Here is a 6,143-nt window from a genome sequence, read left to right as displayed (position 1 = left end):
TATAAGGGAACAGGTCTTGAAACTAGTCAATCACTTCCTTCAACAAGTGATGGACATATTGGATCGGCAGGACACACTTGACTTTGCTCAGGAACCATTTGAAACTTCACCAGCCGTGTATCAGCCGGAGCTCCCATCAAGTCGCAAGTGATTTTGTACCTGTGTCAGTTCACATTGCACGAAACAGTCGCTCGTGTCGGCAGCAGGACAATAAACTTTTTTGTGGAAGTGGACATGAACGGCAAAGTGATACCATTCCAGCTCGATATTGGAGCTGAAGTTTCACTGATCAATCAAGACACTTACAAACTGCTGGGCACACCTCTGTTGCATGCCGCAAATTTTAAGTTAACTAACTATTCAGGTCAAGAGATCCCTGTGTTAGGACAGTGCAGCCTTCTTGCAACATACAAGAGGACAAACAAAACTTGTCATTTTACGTCCTTCGTTCTTCTTCTGCAATGAACTTGTTTGGTTTCGATTTATTTCAGTTGTTTAACTTGTCTATAGTGAATCAGGTCCTATCAGTGAACCAGACTGTGCCTTCAGACAGTGTTTCTCATCTATGTGAAGAATTTGCAGACATTTTTGCACCGGGCCTCGGTTGCGCTAAGAACTTTAAAGCACATTTGAAACTGAAAGTAAACGCGCAACCAAAATTTTTCAGAGCGCGCAATGTTACCCCACATTGCGTGATGAGGTCTCAAAAACATAACATGATTTGGAATCACAAGGTGTAAACGAACGTGTGCAGGCTTCTCTCTGGGCATCACCCTCAGTAATTTTGCCAAAACCTTCCGGAAAATTGAGACTTTGTGTGGACTTCAAGGCAACAGTGAATCCACAACTAGTGATTGCAACTTTTCCTTTACCCCGTCCAGAAGATCTTTATGTACAAACTGTGCCTGGGTAAATGTTTTTTGAAGTTGGACCTAGCAGATGTGTACTTGCAAATACTGGTGGACGAAGAATCCCAGCGCGTTTTGGTGGTTAACACGCATCTTGGGTTGTATCAATTCAAACGACTGCCATTCGGGTGTGCATCCACCCCTGCATTGTTTCAGCAATATCTACAAACTGCTTGCGCGTCAGTCCCTACTGCAGGAAATTATCTGGACGATATTGTGATCTCCGGAAAGACGGGAGAAGAACATTTGGCCAATCTCAGAACATTATTTCAGGTCTTGCGACAAAATGGTCTTCGCTTGCAGAAGCACAAATGTGTGTTTTTTGCTCGTATTTGCCATATCTGGGACATGTACTCAATGCCCAAGGCATACATCCCAGTCCCACATACCTTTGTGCCATAAAAGACTTGCCTTCGCCGCTGGATTTGAAGCAGCTACAGTGTGTGCTGGAAAAAATAAATTACTATAACAGATATGTGTCACATGCCTCTTCCATTTCAGCTCCACTTCATCGCTTACACCGTAAAGGTGTTCCGTTCGTCTGGACAACAGAATGTGAACGTGCCTTTCGCCAGTTGAAATCGGCGTTGCTTTCCAATACTTGCCGTATGCCATTCAATCCCCAGAAGCCCCTTTTGTTGATGGTGGATGCATCGGATTTCGGGATCAGTGCTGTGCTTGCGCACAAAGATCGATCGCACGATCGCCCTATTGGATTTGCGTCCAAATTGCTCTCGTATTTGGTGTTACAAAGTTTCATGATTTCTTGTATGGTCGTCACTTTACCATCATCACAGACCACAAACCTCTGACATCGCTTTTTCATCCGAATCATCCAAACAAGCCTGTACCTTCACGTACAGCACAGAAATTCATTTGCTGGTCTATTTTCCTCTCGCAGTACTGCTACGATATCTTGTATCGGTCCACTGCTAAGCATGGAAACAACAATGTGTTGTCCCGTTTGCCTGTTGCTGAGGATAGAGCATTCGATTCCTCCAAACTTGCTTGCATGTTCATGGATTCGGAAACTGATGACGTGCTAAAATCATTTCCGATTGATTTTCATCGTGTAGCTACGGCCACAGTTGCCGATCCTGTCCTTGCTACCGTTCTGCGTTTTGTTGCTACACAATGGCCCTTGTCAAAGTCACGGATCGGGGATCCGTTAGTTCGCCGTTTTTTTTTTTTTTTGCTCACCAGGAGAGACTTTTTGTATGACATGGTGTTTTGCTGTTGCATTCTGATAATGATCAGTCCAGGGTCGTGGTCCCACGTTCATTACAGTCCTCTGTCTTACATCTTCTCCACCAAGGACATTGGGATATAGTGGGAACGAAACAACTTGCTCATTAGCACTGTACTTGGTTCGGAATCGATGCTGCGATTACAAATATGTGCTCTTTTTGCATGGTGTGTGCCGAACAACAATCAGCATCACCGCGGAAATTCTTTGCATGGCCAAAATCCACTTCCCTTTGGCAACGCTTACACATCGATTTTGCTGGTCCATTCTGGAATGCTCAATGGTTGGTTCTCGTAGATTACTTCAGTAATTTTCCTTTTGCTGTCCGGATGTCTTCCACGACATCATCTGCCACCATCCAAGTGTTATCTGCTATCTTTTGCATTGAAGGTCTTCCACAGAATATTGTTTCTGACAATGGCCCACAATTCATGTCTGCAGAATTTCAGTCATTCTGCAAGGCCAATGGTATTCAACATCTGACGTCCGCACCGTTTTCGCCACAGTCAAACTGTGCCGCTGAACGATTGGTCAGGACTTTAAAGTCACAGATGTTGAAGTTAAAAGAGTCGCATTCTCGGGAGTACGCGTTATTGCTCTTTTTGTCCTCGTATGGCTCTCAGCCCCGAGATGGTCACTTTCCGGCTGAGTTGCTCCACGGTCGACCTCATCGAACCTTGAAGTCTTTGCTACATCCGCCGCATCAGGTTCCTGTGCAGCGGCTGTCACCTGCTTTTGCCCCAGGCGACGTTGTCTACTACCGCCACTACCGAGGTTCACGGCGTTGGCTCGAAGGGCGCATTCTTCGCTGCCTCGGACACGCTATGTATCTGGTTTTGGGGTCCTCAGGTGAGGTGCGCCGGCATATCAACCAGCTGCCCCTCTGTCATTGCATGGGATCTGCCGCTCGCTGTCTGCTTTCAGCGACAGTGCCATCAGGTCAGCGCCCTGGGGACCCATCTACTGGCTTGCCTCAGCCCCAGGTGTTACCGACGCTGCCTTCCATTTTGCCCCATGGTGACGCGCCACCTGTTCTCCCGACGGCGAGCTCACAGTGGACGTGTCGCTGCAACCACCGTGTGCCTCCCTGGGTCAAGCGCCGCCGATCGCTTCCCGTGACCAGTTGTCCTCCGACATGGAAATCTTGCCCGCTCCGAACCATATGTCATCTTCGCCCGTCGGGTGCCCCGGCCCGATGGAGGTCGACCATTCGGCCCCTCCTGCCTCTCTGCGGACGCATACACCGCATTTTGGTGTGCACCCTGGAGCAGGTTTTCAGGCGTTTCCTAGCTCCCCGCGATCTGAATGGCAGGGTGTGGGTGGCACAGCCTCGCCTGCTGTTAGGCTCCCCACCTCGTCGCATACGTTAACATGGGGTCCTCCCCACGGCGGGCGGAAGCCTTATGCCACAACCATACGCCGATTTGCGGGAGAGGAATGTGGTGTCACCGACAGACACCACACTTGCTAGTTGGTAGCCTTTAAATCGGCTGCGGCTGGTCTAGAGAGACTTCCTAGCACTCGCCCCAGTTGTACAACTGACTTTGCTAGTGATGGTTCACTGACAAAATACGCTCTCATTTGCTGAGACGATAGTTTAGCATAGCCTTCAGCTACGTCATTTGCTACGACCTAGCAAGGCGCCATATTCAGTTACCAATGATATTGTGAATCATGTACCGTCAAGAGCGTCGTTCATCATTAATGGATTAAAGTTAAGTATTCCACCAGCAACGTCCGTTTTTATAATTTCTTATTTCCTTGTCCTGTTTCAGACCTCACGCCATTATAAAATCAAAGACAATTTAAAAAAATGTAAAAATTCTGTAAAGTGGCTGTATGTGTTAAATTCTGTTATTTTATATGAACATTGTGCAGATAATACAGATCAGCAATGAGTATATCGTAAAGAGTGACAACCCTTTTTTTTTATTCAATTGTATTATGCACTAAAATGAGTAATACTGTGTGTAAAAATCGTAAATTCATAATTTGTTAGGACATACACTTCGAAAATTGCAAGAAATGATTTTACAGATTCATGAATATTTTTAAATGCCGAATAATTTAATTTACAGATTTTGGGAAGAATACAACCTTCTTTTTAAATACTAAGTGTATCCTAAATGTAAATACTAATAAACAGTAAAAGAATTCTTTTTGGCAGTGCTGTTTAAACTTATGTCTTACTTATTCCGGATTGGATCTGTCAGAGCCAGACTGTCCATCTTTGTTACTTTTACCGCCTAGTCTACTCTACAATTAAAGAAAATGGAGGGTCGGTGGATGTTGGTGATGGATTATGCATTACTGGGGCATCAAGGGGGCAACGGACACTTGTCAGTAGGTGTGTAATGTGAACTCTGAAGAATCTGCTGTAATGCCATGGAGGGGCAAGTTAGATAACACACTGTGACACTCGCCTATTTCATTTCATCGTTGACTGTCCTTGGTGTGAAAGTACTGTGTTGCCATACTGGCTGAAAAATGGGGGTGGAAGTTCAACACTGACTAGTCTAAAGGATGTAGCCGACAGGTGCACGTTTGCGTTTCACAGTTCTTTACTTTCACTGTTCACAACCACCCAATAATACACAGTTATATGGCCAAAGCAGTATTTTTTAACTTTCGATAAGCCTCATTAACAGGTTGCAGTGAAACATCCACATACTGCTACAATAGTTTACTGTTGAACATCTACGAGAAGTAAAAACCTAACTTCACAGGTCAAAGTTTTTTTTGGGGGGATATTAAGGTACATATTGAACAGACACTGTCATTGTTTTAACACACGGCCTATTTGTATTACACTTATTTCACAGTTAAGTTCATCTAACCAATCCATGTTCATCATCTGAAACTCGACTGTGGACTGACTGTCTCAGGCCCTTCTATATCCTCACAATAATAGGCACTGAAACACACATTGTTAGATGGTTAACAAAACTTCCTTATTTTTAACAGTTTCTTCTCCTACAAGGGTTAAGCTGAGTTATTTGTTTAGATGATAAAATTAACAGATATTGTTACACAAACAATACTTCTGACAAAATTGTTAATTACTTTGGAATTCATTAAGGGCTGGCTCTGCTAACATGTTTTCGAACAGAGCCAAATAGAGCTTTTAAGAATATTACTAGTTGTTCCTCCAAATGTTCATAATTAGTACAGAATTTATACTTGTTTATAATTCAACTATAGAATTTAAGTTACAAAACAGTTACTGATTGCACCCTACAACAATAGATACTAACTAGGAATAGTCAAAATAAATTAGAAAATCAATTACATACATAAAACTAAGTGCAAAATTAGATCTGGTGTTATATTCTTTAAAACTGAGGGCCAACCTTTCTCTTTTATGAAAATGCAGATTACACTCACGTATGTTAATGGTAATTAGTCCAACACGAAAAAATGAATTTTAAGGATGCAGATGGCAAAACAAGAGGGGAAGTAAAATTATCCCAGCTGGTTTCGTCACAACACTGTTCAGATAGACTGAAATTCTGTAAATGGTCATTTCCTGACTTATCTGTCTCATTAAAAACACATCTTGTTTATACAAAATCATTCAGGATTTCGCTGCAGGCTATGCATACTTCTGCGAAGGTTCGTTTCTTACAAACATGCTATTGTTGACAGTATCTTGGCATTTTGCTGACATCTGTGAGCAGGATTGCCAAAAATGTGAATGGATGTTATTGAAAATGTCTGCACTAGCTATTAAAGGTGCGAAGCTAGGTTCTTCAAGCAATGTGAACCACATGTCGGAGAAACATTGGTTGTAGGGTTGTCACAACTGGCAATTCAAAACTTGAGACGTTTCAAGCAAAAGGTTGCACTTGATAGATTACACGTGCAATTCTTACTAATGTTCATCAAGTTTTTTTCTTCACACAGATGCTAAACAATTGCCCTACTCGAAACTTAAAATATTTCGAAGTCAGCAGTTCTTTACCATATACATAGGTGAAAATCAATCATCT

This window comes from Schistocerca gregaria, chromosome 5 (assembly GCF_023897955.1).
Source record: "Schistocerca gregaria isolate iqSchGreg1 chromosome 5, iqSchGreg1.2, whole genome shotgun sequence".
Lineage (NCBI taxonomy): Eukaryota > Metazoa > Arthropoda > Insecta > Orthoptera > Acrididae > Schistocerca > Schistocerca gregaria.
Note: the sequence above shows the minus strand (reverse complement) of the source record.